Source organism: Lolium rigidum, chromosome 7 (genome assembly GCF_022539505.1).
Source record: "Lolium rigidum isolate FL_2022 chromosome 7, APGP_CSIRO_Lrig_0.1, whole genome shotgun sequence".
NCBI classification, from domain to species: domain Eukaryota; kingdom Viridiplantae; phylum Streptophyta; class Magnoliopsida; order Poales; family Poaceae; genus Lolium; species Lolium rigidum.
The window spans coordinates 134,409,499-134,426,978 of record NC_061514.1 but is presented as its reverse complement, the minus strand read 5'-3'; positions in this window follow the sequence as shown (position 1 = coordinate 134,426,978).

Here is a 17,480-nt window from a genome sequence, read left to right as displayed (position 1 = left end):
CACACTTGCTTATTGCACTTGTTATATTACTTTGCATTGACAACTATCCATGAGATATACATGTTACAAGTTGAAAGCAACCGCTGAAACTTAATCTTCCATTGTGTTGTTTCGATGCCTTTACTTTGAACTTATTGCTTTATGAGTTAACTCTTGCGCAAGACTTTTGATGCTTGTCTTGAAAGTACTCTTCATGAAAAGTTTTGCTATATGTTATCTATTTGTTAGCAACTATAGATCATTGCCTTGAGTCACTTCATTCATCTCATGTGCTTTGTAATAGTATGATCAAGGTTATGTAAGTAGCATGTCACTACAGAAATTATTCTTTTTATTGTTTACCTACTCGAGGACGAGTAGGAACTAAGCTTGGGGATGCCGATACGTCTCCAACGTATCCATAATTTCTGATGTTCCATGCTTGTTTTATGACAATACTTACATGTTTTGCTTGCACTTTATGATGTTTTTATGCGTTTTCCGGAACTAACCTATTAACAAGATGCCACAGTGCAGTCTCTGTTTTCTCGTCGTTTTTGGTTCCGTAAAGGCTGTTCGGGCAATATTCTCCGAATTCGACGAAATCAACGCCCAAGATCCTATTTTTCCCGGAAGCATCCGGAACACCGAAGGGGAGTCGGAGGAGAGCCGTGGGGCCACCACACAGTGGGCCGCGCGGGCCACACCTCGGCCGCGCCGGCCTGGTGTGGGGCCACCCTGTCGCCCCTCCTGCGCCGCCTCTTCGCCTATTTAAGCCCTTTCGACCTAAAAACGCAGTACCTCTTGACGAAACTCCAGAAAGACTCCAGGAGCGCCGCCGCCATCGCGAAACTCCAATTCGGGGGACAGAAGTCTCTGTTCCGGCACCTCGCCGGGACGGGGAAGTGCCCCCGGAAGCCATCTCCATCGACGCCACCGCCTCCATCATGCTCCGTGAGTAGTTCCCCCATGGACTACGGGTTCTAGCAGTAGCTAGTTGGTATTATCTCCTCCATGTACTTCAATACAATGGTCTCATGAGCTGCCTTATACATGATTGAGATTCATCTGATGTAATCGGTGTTGTGTTTGTTGGGATCCGATGGATGATACATTATGATTAGTCTATCTATAAAGTTTGTGAAGTTATTGTTGCTGCAATCTTGTTATTCTTAATGCTTGTCACTAGGGCCCGAGTGGCATGATCTTAGATTTAAGCTCTATACTTATTGCTTAGATTGTATCTACAAGTTGTATGCACATGTCACTGTCTGGAACCAAAGGCCCCGAAGTGACAGAAATCGGGACAACCGGAGGGGATGGCGGTGATGTGAGGATCACATGTTTTCACCAAGTGTTAATGCTTTGCTCCGGTACTTTATTAAAAGGAGTACCTTAATATCCAAGTAGATTCCCTAGAGGCCTGGCTGCCACCGTACTGGTAGGACAAAAGATGTTGTGCAAGTTTCTCATTGCGAGCACGTACGACTATAATTGGAAAACATGCCTACATGATTAATGATCTTGATGTTCTTTCTTAATGCTTTGATTCCTATCAATTGCCCAACTGTAATTTGTTCACCCAACACTTGTCACTTATTGGAGAGTTACCACTAGTGTAGATCGCTGGGAACCCCGGTCCATATCTCATCATCATATACTTGTTCTACATGTCATTGGAAGTAGTATCAACTATCTTCTGGTGCCATTGCTTTCATATTGTTATTACTGCTGCTGTGTTACTGTTATTATTGCTCTCATATCACTGCTACTTTCACATCACCCTTGTTGCTAGTGCTTTTCCAGGTGCAGCTGAATTGACAACTCAGTTGTTAAGGCTTATAAGTATTCTTTACCTCCCCTTGTGTCGAATCAATAAATTTGGGTTTTACTTCCCTCGAAGACTGTTGCGATCCCCTATACTTGTGGGTCATCACATGTCTATAGAATTACAACATTGACTCTGTTACATAAGATCAGCACAACCTCCTACTTTACAATGACGTAAATCTTCAAATAAACTCCAGAAGAACGACTCGTAGTCTAATCCTATCACGAACTCTATTTGTAGAGTATTTGACTAGCTATAGGGGCTATGAATAGATTCTAGCTAAATAGGAGCTGGGTTTAGGAAGCTAGTTCCCTTCTATGGCTAAACTAGGTTTTCTCCTTGTTGGATGTGGCATCTCGTCTCCTCCGACAGAGTCCTCGTTTCTTGAAGTAGTTGTTGACTCCTCGGCCTTCGAGTTGCACTGTAGATCCTCCTTCGATGCCTCCATATCTAAGCAGGGGATTTAAGAGTGGGATGAGTACGAGCGTACTCAACAAGTTCATTATAGGAAAGAGGTGTTTAATGCACTACCTACGGAATTAGACCAGAAAGTCTAATACCAATGCAGGTTTTCATAACCATTTCTTCAAAAGGTTGCTTTTATTCAGAAGAACTATGTCCGTCAGCCTTCACCGGTTTACTAGAACTTCATGGAGCTCCTTTCCGCAGCGTGTCGTAGCTTCCAAACCCCGAACAGGGAGTGACAGTCACGGTTCTTTACACTCTGCAGAGGTGTGTTGCTTTACCCATAAGAGATCTTAACCTTGGTGCCAACCAAGCTGCGAGCTTGTCCACACTTCCTATGGTGTGAGGCCCTGGTATAAGGTCTAGCCAATCATGTTCCTCCGCTACCTCAAACACCCACCCTTTGTTGCAAACTCCGACCCTGGGTCCACGCCGGCCCCATTATTCCCATAGATTTCAGGGTGGACTCCGACCACGACGTCAATGCAGGGCTCTACCATACATTCCTACGCCGGCAGTTGCAACCCATCATAGACCCCATTACCGTTGGGACTTCTACGGGTTCCCACCCCCGCATCATGTCTCGCAAGATCATGTGCACCCGGTAATGAGCATCCGTTGATGAACGAGAGGTGGAAACACTTTTGACTACTCCGTCCCACTCCGGATCTTATGGTTAACACGGGTATTGCAAAGCACAAGAATCACTCGGACGACATTTGTTGTTTAATCCTAGATGGATATAAACCCTTGCAATGGAACCTCCACCATATCAACACAATCCATGGTTCCATTGCCCACCACATAGTCATATTCATAGTTATGAAAATAGTGGTTTTGGTTTTTATGCAATAGTGATAACCATAGTACTTTGCAAGTAATTTGATAGAAATACTCAAATGACATGAGCAAGTGATGAACTTGCCTTTCTTGACTGCAAGATTATGCAGGCAAGGTCTTCGATACGTAATAACTCCAAATTCTGAAATAGCATCATCGTCCGGTAAGGACGATGTTCAAAAGATTGGCAAGGATGCAATAATGCATAAGTATGAGATGCAATCGCTCTAAGTGTGACCTAACCCCGATGCTTTAGGATCAGTGAGTTGTAATGATTGGTTCAGGGTGTGTTGCACTTTTAGAGTGATTCACATACAAGGTTCTTATTCAGGTGTGATTACTTGGTATCCTAAACATGTGCTGCAATATATCATAATAATAGCATTAATAGCACACAACAATAACATTTGGTATACTCCTAACATGTAATGAATAGTGGTTGGTTTTAGCACTCTATGGCATGGTTAATGATTAATTATTATATACTCCAAAAGAATAACTTTTGAAGAACATGTTCTTTAATAAAGAACAAGTATGATAATTAGGGTTGTGGGGTTCTATGGTTTACTATGGTTCCCATCAGCTTCGGAGTAAGTAGTAGATGGATCCAAACAAGATTGGATTCATCAACACCTAGGCTTGTAAGGTTGAGTTAAGCCTAAGCATCTTGATCAATTTATTATAAATAGTTGCTATCAAAGTTGGTTTACCTTGCTGATGATAGTTGGATATTGGCTATAGGTTCTATTAGGCAGGATTGATGATGATTCTTTATTTACTTCAAAAGAATAACTTTTGAAGAACATACTTCTTAAATAATAAGAAGTATATCAATTAGGGTTGAGGTGGTCTAGGTTTGCTATTTAATTCCCTAAGTAAAGATTGATTGGTTCCTCAATAGGTTGGTTCATAAGTATCCAACACTAGTAGGGTTTAGTGGAATATGGTTAGGTAATGTTTTGGGATTTGGCATAGTTGCTTCTGAGGTTCATCACATTGATGTGCTGCTGAATAGGAATGAATAGGAATGATGGTTTTGGGTAATAGGATCTAGGGTTTACACTTGGTTGACCCTACCTGATTATTTAGGTCTGATGAAGATGAATATATGGGATACCCATATATTAGTGATAGGTCTTCTACAGTTTATGTGACCAAGACAAGTATTTAGTTGTTACTATGGTTCCATGCTTTGAAAGAAGGTACCATGATCACATGCTCTAACCTAGGGTTTAGGTTTAGAGGCAATTTAGGGTTCACATGTAATAATGGAACTAGATGCTAAACGGCATTAGGGTTTTAGGAGTCACATGCAATGATAGGGTTGTAATATCATTCCATGTGGAATTTAGGGTTTGCTATTTACAATTTAATTCTATGATTAATAACTTCATGTTAAAGTTGAATTTATTAATAACTTTGAAATAAAATTAATATTTAATTTGGCTTTTTATTATTTTTAAATAATTTACTAATTAGGGTAATTATTAATTAGGGTTTAAATTTCCCTCATAATGATTTAATAGGATGGCAAATAAAGAAAATTAGTTTTCATGTTTTCTTTATTTGCTTATCGGTTTTATTTAATTTATAAATGGTTTCTTAATTTCTGAATTTTTAATTGTATTTAGAATTTAAAATTAAAGGCTTAAATAACAAGTATTAAATAATTGAATTTTTATTAAAAATAAAAATTTCATTTTATATTTTTATTGGATAGAGCTTTCTTTTCTAAGAATTTTAATATCTTATTTATAATTTTCTGACTTAAATTGGATTTTCTAAATTTATTTGAAGTTGCAGGTATTAATGCATTTTTGAAATAAACGAAAAGATCTGCTAAACGCACCCAGGCTACTGCTACACAGGGTCACTGGCAGGTGGGCCTAAGCCACGTTGGCTGCCACATGGTGCCGATGTGGCAACCATGCGCATCACCGGCGGCCAGTGGTGGACGGCGCCGGCGTTCCCGGGGTTCCGCGAGGGTGTGTGCGTGCTCGTTGGAATCGGGAGGACAAGACGAGCCAAATGGTGGCGGCGCCGCTCCCTAATGGTCGCCGGAGCGGCGGCGGCGTTTATGTCCGACGGCAGCGCACGGTGGCCGACGGTGAGAGCGAGCTACGGCGCGAGCTAGGGCTCGATAGGATGCTCAAAGGACGCGCAAGATCACCTTGAAGCTACCTGTAGGGTCGTCGGCGTTGATTGGAGACGGAGACGTCGCGGCGGTCGCCATTTCTTCCGCAGTACAGCGAAAGGGAACGGCCGAATTCGCCATCCCCCGAGCTCCCCTCGACCTGTGACTTCACCGGACGAACAAGGACACCGAGGCGCTCCTCCTGAGCCCAATGGCGTCCTCTGGGTTGGTCGGAAACGGTGGGGCGAGGTGGCCTCCGGCGAGCTAGGGTTTCGGGATTGAGCGCGAACGAGACGAAGAGAGGGGAATGGAAGGGCATCTACGCCATTTATAGTGGCTCGGGCATGTGCTGGCGGTCAACGTCGGCGGCGGTGACCGCGGGACGTGGCGTCGGCGTCGCGGTGGCGAGCTCCCGCGCGTCTAGGACGAAGACGAAGACGACGACGTCTCCTTCGTCTTTATCCACGCGAAGGGGTACTCGGGCTGTGATGGGCTGTGTTGGGCCAATGTTGATGGGCTGCTTGGTGGGTTGCCACGGCCAGGTAAGGGTCCAGGTGGTTTTCCTCCTCTTTTTCTTTTATCTGTTTTATTTTTCTGTTTTATAATTCTGTTTTGAATTCTAATTTGAATTCCTTTCTATTTTGCAGGTCTTGCTTATTTGATTCATACAAATATTAGTACAAGGCACTGCAGATGCTTTAAAGATTATTGTGGTGTATTATAAAATTCAATAGGAATACTAGAGCATTGATTTATTAATTACTATTGGGATTTGAATTAAATAACCATATATGCATTAGTTTGAATATTGCCCTTGGAAATATCCAAATTACTTTCCCAATGGTTGTTGATCTTACTTAATGATATATAGAGTTTTATTTGGTTTTATCTTGCAAGAAACAATTCCGAAGTAATGTTTATTTATGAATTTCAAATAAGAGAGTGATTTGGATGGCATAATTTCATGTGCTAAAATGTCACTAGGGACTTGATCTCTCATTTGAGATTGTTGGTCACTTACACATGAATTTATGTGAGCACTTCCTTGTTAAGGTCTTGTGAGGTTTATCTTAACTAGCAAAAGTGCCCGTGCGTTGCACCGGGAAACAAATACTCAAATGCTCAAGGAAATCTTCTGTGTTGAAATGTCCTCTATTAACGATGGTGTGTTCCATCCTTAATTTTTATTAAGATATGAATTCAAAACAATTTACCGTGTTAGTACACATAATATTATTATATATCTTTGCACACAACATTTACCAATCAAAATCAAGCTAGAAAGGATAGATGTAGATACTATAGAAAATTAGGAGTTTGAAGTGAGACACGAATATTTCATGTTGCAGGACGGTGACGGAAACACCCACACCCATGCGTGGGTGTACAAAATCCACTCTCATTTAATAGTAAAAACATGGATTTGGTTACATCCAAAATTTAAAACAAATAATCAATCAGGGTGATCGAAGATGGAAGTCGTTACGGCAGCAAGACCGCCGTCATAAAGCACCCTCTATTCTTTGGGGTTTCCATAGTTGAACTATCTTTTGCCCTAGAGAGAAATTGTAAGAAGGATTTTGGCTAACACGTTCTGTTCATCTAGATTCCGTGCTCTTCCAGCTCGATAATAAAATATATGTGCTAGTAAGTGTGTGTCTAATCCGTGGTAATTCATGCACCGCGCAAGAATAATTATTCCAACTTTTTAATCGTGTCCAGCTTTGTTGCGGTCGTGTCTAAAAGCACTTGTAATGTTTTATTCTTTTTTGAGCGTAACCTCTAATATTTTATTCATGCAGGCTAAAATCCACAACAATGCTTAGACAAAATAATTGGCCTTTTCTGCCAACCGCTTAATCCCCTTCCCGTGAGGTGGAAGTGGATGACTGGTTCCCTTGCCGTGGCTTTATTTGGATTAGTATTCTTCACTGATGAAGCTGGTCAAGCCGAGCGCGCACGCGGAGAGATGAGCCCGTCTCTCGGGAGCTCGCACGCGAATCTGAAGGTTGAGCGCGAGCCGTCTAATGTCGCCGGCGGTGGCGCGGGCAGCGCGAGGGCGGCCGCCACTGCAGACACAGAGCTGCGCGAGCGTGGCCTTTGATTCTCCGGGCTCCGTCCACCGTGTGCCATCCGCCGAGCTCACATAGAGGTGCCGGATCCCAACCCCCTTCTGTTCGATTTTGTTATGCGCCTTCTCTCCGTCTTCCGCCGGAACGCCGCGCCGCCGGGCTGTTCATCGTCGTCCTCGGTCTCTCTATCCCGGCAAGGACAACATGTAATTCTGCGCTCAGGCTTGCTCTCGCCCGTTTTTTTTTTGCACCAAGCGCCATCGTACATGAGCAGCTCCGGCCCCGGTCCTCTCAATCCTTCTCTCCCCGCGCTCTTTTTGGCACCCAGCGCTGTCGCTACCTCTCGTTGATTCACCTCCCTGATACTCTAGGCTAATCAGAGCGTATATAAGCTGGTGGTATTCATCTTAATCTAACGATGTGGGACTATTGAACACCATCTAATAATCAATTAATTGCAAGAGCTTTCGTGACTTCTGTTACGGAGAACCAACGGAGTTGGCTAGTGGCCCATTAATTGATACAGGGCCGGACTAACAACTAACGCCGACGGATTGTTTAGAGAGCGGAGGGAATAAAACACGAACCGGTACAGGGCAGTTTGATGTATTATGCGATTTAGTGGGAGGGCAAAACGGTCCAAATAAAAGCGTTGACGGAACTTTTTGGCAGAAACCGCACGGACGAAACCACGGAAACCTTAGCGCCTTTATTATTAGGTATAGATTTCTATTTCAAGTTTAATACTTGTACTATTATTTTAATAACACCTTGAAATACTTAGAGTAGGTATTACTCTCATCAGGTTTTGGTCTTGGTCATAATGATAAGTGGTTGATCACCACTTATGGGTTTTAATTATAAAATGTAGCACAAGGTTTCTTATGTTCATGAATTCAAGCATAAGATATTATTGAGGTTGCAATTCTGGTTATAGAGATGGGATGACACCATATTGCATGTGCTAGGGTTAATCTCCCCTAACCAAGATAATATGGTTACTTTCTTAATTGCTTCTGTGCTCATTTAATTACTAAGGATTTGAGAATTGGTTTTATCTTCTACCAATTAACTACAATTATTATCCTTAATTTATCATTAAGTTAACTACATTGGTTATAGTTCTTTTTATAGTTAACTTTGGTCTTATGGATGAATGGTTTCTCACCATATTAAATATGGAGTTTTACTCTAAGGTTTTCTTAGGTTCTTTGTTTTATAAATATAGGTATGGTAGGATTCTACTTATGATCACCAAATGGTTCACAAGTAAAAGATAAGATATAAACCTAGGGTTGCTTACTAGTTATCTTCCTATAATTTCATGTGGGAATGAAATCTACTTATTCTAGTAGGGTTTAACTTATCCTCACATACTTCAAGAGCATGATCATGGTTAGACATGATCCACTTGTTCTTGATATCTTTACCTCAAGTTCTTAGGGTTTATGATCATCACTCAATTTATAATGATCAAGGTTTGGCTTCCTGAATTATTTCTAATGGAATGGGTTCTCACTTCCATGATCAAGCATTGTCTTGATCAACTAGGATATATCACTTCTATATTACTTTCTAGGATGGTCATGGTCATGGTTGTCTCATTAGTTTTATATCCCAGGAAAATGCCTGAGATATTTACTTAAAGTTCCCTTAAGAACTGATGGTTTAACCATTTGGATATTGGAATAGATAGAACTAGTATTAGTATGGATGGTCTCTCTCATTTGGGAAGGACTTCAATACTAACCTAATATTAGGCTCCATAGAGGTTGATGTGATCATCAAGATCTATGTTTAACATCAATGGTTATCTCTCTCTAGGGTTGTCTTGAAGATGATGATTTGAATACTTGGATGTATATCCAAGGTTTAACTCAAGGTTTGTTATTGCTTCTTTAATAATTATAATAGAACTCTCACCTCTCTAGGTTTGATGTACAATAATATGGAATAGAGAAGGATATATATTTCTAGTGTGGATCTCCTTGTTATGTTTCCAAGAATGAAGTAATATGAATACCATGAGGTTTCATGGTATGATCATAGATTGGTCTAAGACATGGAAAAGATAAGTCAAGAATGGTTTCTCCATTTTATGGTTACTTGGTTTGTAATTGAACAGATGTTATTATGTTATGGCAATGATTACAATATTATGATCTGTTATGAGATCAAGCAATTGATCATTGATTAAAGTGTTGTTGTGTTGATTATTAGTTCCATTTGATCTAACCCCTTAGATCAAATCATCTCTACCCAAATCAAGGTTTTAACAAAGTCACATTGAGGTTTATAGCGCTTGACTTGATGAGCTACTTCAATTCCACCAAGGTCAAGTGAAACTTCAGTTACTGTGACTGTTTTACTTTAAAGCGCGAAAATTCCCCAGATTTTCTATGCTTGAATGCAATGCACACATCTGTTTCCTCTAATTTTGTAACCCCTTATCCTGGGATATTACACATCCGAACCCCTTCCAGTATTAAGTTGCAAACAACAGACAATTGCATTAAGTATGGTGCGTAATGTAATCAATACAAATGGCATGGTTTTTTGCTCAAGGATTTGGATGCACGAGAAGAATTCCTCTCAATACAAGGCTAGGCTAGCAAGGTTGTTTGAAGCAAACTCAAGTATAAAAGGTGCAGCAAAGCTCACATATGAACATATTGTAAGTATTATAAGACTTTATATTGTCTCCTTGTTGTTCAAACACCTTAACCAGAAAATATCTAGACTCTAGAGATCAATCATGCAAACCAAATTTTAACAAGCTCTATGTAGTTTTTCATTAATGGGTACAAGGTACATGATGCAAGAGCTTAAACATGATCTATATGAGCACAACAATTGCCAAGTATCACATTATTCAAGACATTATACCATTTACCACATGCGGTATTTTCCGTTTCCAACCATATAACAATGAATGAAGTAGTTCAACTTTCGCAATGAACATTAAAGATAAAGCTAAGAACATATGTGTTCATACGAAACAGCGGAGCGTGTCTCTCTCCCAAACAAAGAATGCTAGGATCCGAATTTATTCAAACAAAAATGAAAACAAAAACAAACAGACGCTCCAAGTAAAGCACATAAGATGTGACGGAATAAAAATATAGTTTCACTAGAGGTGACCTGATAAGTTGTTGATGAAGAAGGGATGCCTTGGGCATCCCCAAGCTTAGACGCTTGGGTCTTCTTAAAATATGCAGGGATGAACCACGGGGGCATCCCCAAGCTTTTACTTTTCACTCTTCTTGATCATATTGTATCATCCTCCTCTCTTGACCCTTGAAAACTTCCTCCACACCAAACTCAAAACAAACTCATTAGAGGGTCAGTGCATAATTCATATATTCAGAGGTGACATAATCATTCTTAACACTTCTGAACATTGCACAAAGCTACTGAAAGTTAATGGAACAAAGAAATCCATCAAACATAGCAAAACAGGCAATGCGAAATAAAAGGCAGAATCTGCCAAAACAGAACAGTCCATAAAGACGAATTTTTAGAGGCACCAGACTTGCTCAGATGAAAATTCCCAAATTGAATGAAAGTTGCGTACATATCTGAGGATCACGCACGTAAATTGGCAGATTTTTTAAAATTTTCTACAGCAGGGGCGGCTCAATTTCGTGACAGCAAGAAATCTGTTCTCGCAGCAGTAATCCAAATCTAGTATTGACTTTACTATCAAAGACTTTACTTGGTACAACAATGCAATAAAATAAAGATAAGGAGAGGTTGCTACAGTAATAAAAACTTCCAAGACTCAAATATAAAACAAAGTGTAGAAGTAAAATAATGGGTTGTCTCCCATAAGCGCTTTTCTTTAACGCCTTTCAGCTAGGCGCAGAAAGTGTGTATCAAGTATTATCAAGAGATGAAGCATCAACATTACCTCGGGCTTTACGCCTACCCTTCTTATTCTTTTTCTTACTCTTTGGTTTATGTAATACATGTCTACCTCCCGGTGTAGAGGTGAATTTAAGGGTGCCTTCTCCCACATCTATGATTGCTCCCAATAGTTTCAGCAGGGATCTTCCAAGTGTGATTTGTCCTGTTCCTACACATTCAATAACAAGATAATCAGTGGATACTGTTCTTCCAAGGATGGTTGTATGCACACCCTCGGCTATTCCCTTAGGAATTATAACGAGTTATCAATAAGAGTTATTCCTTCTCCCCTTCAACGAGTCCCCAAAGTGTCAAAGATTCATAAATACTCTTAGGCATAAGGCAAAATTCAGACATAATATCACAATGGGCATGAAACGTTTCACCACCAATAACAACTTTAATAGTAGGGTCCCATATTGAAGGTTCAGAGTTCACTAAAACTTGATCAAGACGGTTACGGACATAACTATAATTTTCTTTCAAGCAAGATGCACTTGTCTCAAGAGTGTTTAATCTATTATAAATGTTAATAAGAGCTGAATCAAAGTTATTTGCTGAACTATGTGATGCAACAAAATTTTTTATGGCATTAAAAGCTTGATCCCCGTCGCAATGAAGGAAATCTCCTCCTACTATAGCATCCAAGGCATATCTATAGCGAATCATAAGCCCAAAATAAAAATTACTAAGGAGCAAACTTAGAGTCATTTGAGGTTCAGCTTTACGATAAGAATCAAAAATTCTAGACCAACCATCTTTAAAACTCTCCTCATCCCCTTGTTTAAAAGTAAAGATTAATTCATGAGGTGAAGAAGTAACAGGTTCAGAGCTAGACATGATAACAAAATAAACTAAATGCAAGTAGCTAATTTTTTTGTGTTTTTAATATGGAGAACAAGACAGTAAATAAAGTAAAACTAGCAGCTAATTTTTTTGTGTTTTTGATATAAGAGCAAACAAAGCAGTAAATAAAATAAAGTAAAGCAAGACAAAAACAAAGTAAAGAGATTGGAAGTGGAAGACTGCCCTTGCAGCGTGTCTTGATCTCCCCGGCAACGGCGCCAGAAAAAATGCTTGATGGCGTGTAAGACACACGTCCGTTGGGAACCCCAAGAGGAAGGTGTGATGCGTACAGCAGCAAGTTTTCCCTCAGTAAGAATCCAAGGTTATCGAACTAGTATGAGTCAAGAAGCACGTTGAAGGTTGATGGTGGCGGAGTGTAGTGCGGCGCAACACCAGGGATTCCGGCGCCAACGTGGAACCTGCACAACACAATCAGAGTACTTTGCCCCAACGTAACAGTGAGGTTGTCAATCTCACCGGCTTGCTGTAAACAAAGGATTAGATGTATAGTGTGGATGATGATGATTGTTTGCGAAGAACAAGTAAAGAACAATTGCGATAGATTGTATTTTAGATGTAAAGAATAGGACCGGGGTCCACAGTTCACTAGTGGTGTCTCTCCCATAAGATAAACAGATGTTGGGTGAACAAATTACAGTTGGGCAATTGACAAATAAAGAAGGCATAACAATGCACATACATATATCATGATGAGTACTATGAGATTTAATCGGGGCATTACGACAAAGTACATAGACCGCTATCCAAGCATGCATCTATGCCTAAAAAGTCCACCTTCGAGGTTATCATCCGAACCCCTTCCAGTATTAAGTTGCAAACAACATACAATTGCATTAAGTATGGTGCGTAATGTAATCAACACAAATATCCTTAGACAAAGCATCGATGCTTTATCCCTAGTGGCAACAACGACATCCACAACCTTAGAACTTTCCGTCACTATCCCGGATTTAATGGAGGCATGAACCCACTATCGAGCATAAATACTCCCTCTTGGAGTCACAAGTATCAACTTGGCCGGAGCCTCTACTAGCAACGGAGAGCATGCAAGAACATAAATAACATATATGATAGATTGATAATCAACTTGACATAGTATTCAATATTCATCGGATCCCAACAAACACAACATGTAGCATTACAAATAGATGATCTTGATCATGATAGGCAGCTCACAAGATCTAACATGATAGCACAATGAGGAGAAGACAACCATCTAGCTACTGCTATGGACCCATAGTCCAGGGGTGGACTACTCACACATCGATCCGGAGGCGATCATGGCGATGAAAAGACCTCCGGGAGATGATTCCCCTCTCCGGCAGGGTGCCGGAGGCGATCTCCTGAATCCCCCGAGATGAGATTGGCGGCGGCGGCGTCTCAGTAAGGTTTTCCGTATCGTGGCTCTCGGTACTGGGGGTTTCGCGACGAAGGCTATATGTATGCGGAAGGGTAGGTCAGGGGGCGTCACGAGGGGCCCACACACTAGGGCCGCGCGGCCAGGGCCTGGGCCACGCCGCCCTGGCGTGTCACCGCCTCGTGGCCCCACTTCGTATCTCCTCCGGTCTTCTGGAAGCTTCTTGGAAAAATAGGCCCCTGGGCATTGATTTCGTCCAATTCCGAGAATATTTCCTTACTAGGATTTCTGAAACCAAAAACAGCAGAAAACAACAATTGGCTCTTCGGCATCTCGTCAATAGGTTAGTGCCGAAAAATGCATAATAATGACATATAATGTGTATAAAACATGTGAGTATCATCATAAAAGTAGCATGGAACATAAGAAATTATAGATACGTTTGGGACGTATCAACAAGTCACACACGACTTCCCCAAAGTAAACCAAAGAATCAAGCATGCACACCCGGGAGAGCCAAAATAAAAGTGTCGATCTAGTAGTGGTCCTTGACAAACAAACTCGAGATAAGGTAATCGATGATGGGGTCCCACTACCCACCTATGGGTAGAGCGTTCATTGTCGGAATGGATAACAAGAACTCGAGTTCTAAGATATTTATTGGACACGAGTGAGCCGTGTTTGAAACAAAAATACAGCTGACCCACCGATGCCTCTGCTTATCAATTTTATCATTAACATTAAGTAGGCCATGATATCTCCAACAACTTATATAGTATGTGGTAACTTTCTAACAATCCCAACCTATCCTGATAACATATCGAGATAAACAACACAAGTACCTTTCTAGACGCTGCCAAACTTCAAATCTGTCAAGTACTTGAGGTAATTGTGCTTCTAGTACGTGTTCATCACCCGTGCAGTAGAAGCACTCAGTGTCATGCTTAGGCCCAACCTTGGGCTTCTTTGGAGGAGCAATAACTTTCTTGCCACCCTTTTTGAAGTCGCCCTTATTTTTATTTGTCTTGGAATCTATCTTGAAACCAGTGGTCTTGTTGACCATCAACACTTGATGCTCCTTCTTGATTTATACTTCGGAAGTTTTAAGAATTGAGACGAGCTCATACATCGTCTTATTCATGCATTGCATGTTGTAGTTCATCACAAAGTTCTCGTAACTTGGTGGCAGTGATTGGAGAACACGATGAACCCTCAACTCGTTAGGAATTGTTATTCCAGGTTGTTGGAGTTTGTTCACGTGTCCAGATATTTTGAGCGCACGCTCGCTAACGGAGCTATTATCTTCCATCTTACATTTAAAGAACTTTTCAAAAGCTTCATAACTTTCCACGGTCGCATAAGTCTCAAAGATCATTTTGACCTTTTGAACAATTTCATATACGCCATGGTTCTCGAAATGCTATTGAAGATCCAATTCTAAACCGCACTGGATAGCGCACTGAAATACACCGTAGTCCTATTTACGAGCACTTTTTTTCTCGTCCTCGGAGTAGTCTCTGCAGGCAGGACACCCATCGATGCATCAAGCACATACGTATTTTGAGAAAAACCACGGATAATCGTCATATTGCGGAACCAATCCGTAAAGTTGTTTCCAGCGTTTTTCAAATTTTCTTTCTCTAGGAATGCATTAAAGTTGATTGTAGGTGGCGTCATGATCAAAACATATTTGCAAAGGCATTTAGACTAAGTTCATGATAAATTGAGTTCAAGTTTTAATTCTAAATTACTAGGTGAACTCCCTCTCAAAACAACATCCCTCACATGTTCTTAGTGATTACATGAACCAAATCCACTACACCAAGTATGATCTTCACAAGAGAAGATCTAGTTTCAAGGCCAACATTGAGTTGTTTGTCATATTATTCATATGACTCATGTTTTACCTTTCATTTTCCGTGTTCCGAGGACATGTTTGTACATGCTAGGCTCATCAAGTTAAACCTTAGTATTACGCTTGTGTAAATCTAGCTTACACACATTGTATGAAAGCGTATAATATTTCACACCTGATCATCACGAGGTCTCAAAATGACAAAAAAATTCAACGGTGCATACTTAAGGGAGAACACATTATTATCTTGATATTTGGAGATAGAGATCATCTTATAATGCTACCCTCGTGATCTAAGCAAAATAAGATGCATAAAGGATAAACATCACTTGCATGGATATTGTGATATGATATGGCATTTTCTTCTTGTGCCTTTGATCTCCATATCCAAAGCATGGGCATGATCTCCAGGTCTATGGTGTCGCTTCATATGTGTCCACCATCCATAGCAACTATTAAAAGTAGTACCTCATAGTAATGAAATAAAGCTATTACATGATGAATTGACATGCATGTCATGAAATAATAAAGACAACCATTAGGCTCCTGTTGGTTGGCATATTACAAAAGAGATCATCTCATACATAAAATATAATCACAATCGCACATTGGCCATATCAAATCACATATATACCCATGCAAAAACAAGTTAGACACCTCTAATTTAACTTTGAATGTTTTAAGGTGTTTGGGGCTTTCAAATAAGAACCGTTCTTACCTATAAACATGAACCAAACTGTTGATACTCAAGTTGTCAAGACACCAATTGTAAATTTTACCTCAACTAAAGTGCGAGAGATAGACCCCCGCTAAGCCACCTGTTGCACATCAAGCGTGGAGCAAGTATCATGTGTGAGGACATGTAAAGTTATCCCGGGGTGCTTCATACCACCATCCCGCAAGATCCAAATTACATGATAGAGAGGCAGCAACAAAAATATCAGCACCCACAAACTAATGTGTTATACAGTGCAACATATCTACGCACAACATTCGGCTCTGATACCACTGATGGGTTCGTAACATCGAAAACAAAAAATTCTGCTGCAAAAACGAGCAAAAACAAAGATCTAATATATTATATGGAAGCACCAAGATAGATCTATAGTATTACCCTTGAATACCAAAATCGTTAATGAGATCTAATCTCGTGGACTATGTAGTCGTTCTCTTGCTGATCTCAAGATCGCGTAGACGATCTTTCTGGCGTTGCAATCAGAAAGCACCTCCGTACTTAGGAACACGTACGGTGTTGATGACAACCTCCTCACCCGTTCTAGTGAGGCAGAGGATGTAGTAGATCCTCCGAGAATCCCAGCAGCACAACATCGTGGTGGTGGTGGAGGAGGAGAAATCCTACAGGGCTTCACCAAACCGGTCGCGCAGGAGTGGAGATGGATCAAGAGAGGTGGCAGATAGGGTTAGGGGCATGGGCGGACCCAGCGGGGGGGCCGAGGGGGCCGTGGCCCACCCAGAAATTTTACTGGCCCAAATTATACCCTTTGAAAAAAGGCCCGATTAGCGATGACTGGAGCCCATCATGGAGGAGTCGTGGAGATAGCGTCAAAGTTCACGAGGCTGCAGACCTCCATTTACGCATCGCACTTCCCCGCGGCCATGATTCCCCATGCCCGACCAGACCACCGCCGCCCCGGCCCCGGCGCCGCCGCTGCCTGCCGGCCCCTCCCGCCCTCGACTCGCCGCGTCTCGCCCGGTCCGGCGGTTTCCGCCCGGCGCTCGCCCGCGGCCCGCCCTCTGCAGCCATGCCTTGCCCTCACGGGCTCGGGGCGTCACCCAGCCCCGCCGCCCCGGCCGCCGCAGTTCCGCGCCGACCGCCGGGCGCCGGCCGCCGCACTAAACGTCGAGGCAGCGACCAGAACCGAGGTGTAGCATTTCAGCAATTTTCGGATGAACTGCTCTCCGACTCTGTACATGTGTTTCGTCTGTTCTCAGTCCGTTAAGTCTTATAATGATGATGAACACTCAATGTTTACAATGGATATACATGATAAAATCTAATCTATGTCGTTTGAAAAGTCAAAAGGCAAAAGGTACAGATGAACTCCTTCGAAGCTAAAAACAGACGAAGATCTCACAAGTGACTGAGCCTGTGTGGCATCTTGCATAAATAATTTTTCGGAAACCAAGCTGATTCTTCCAAGAAAATTCAGCAA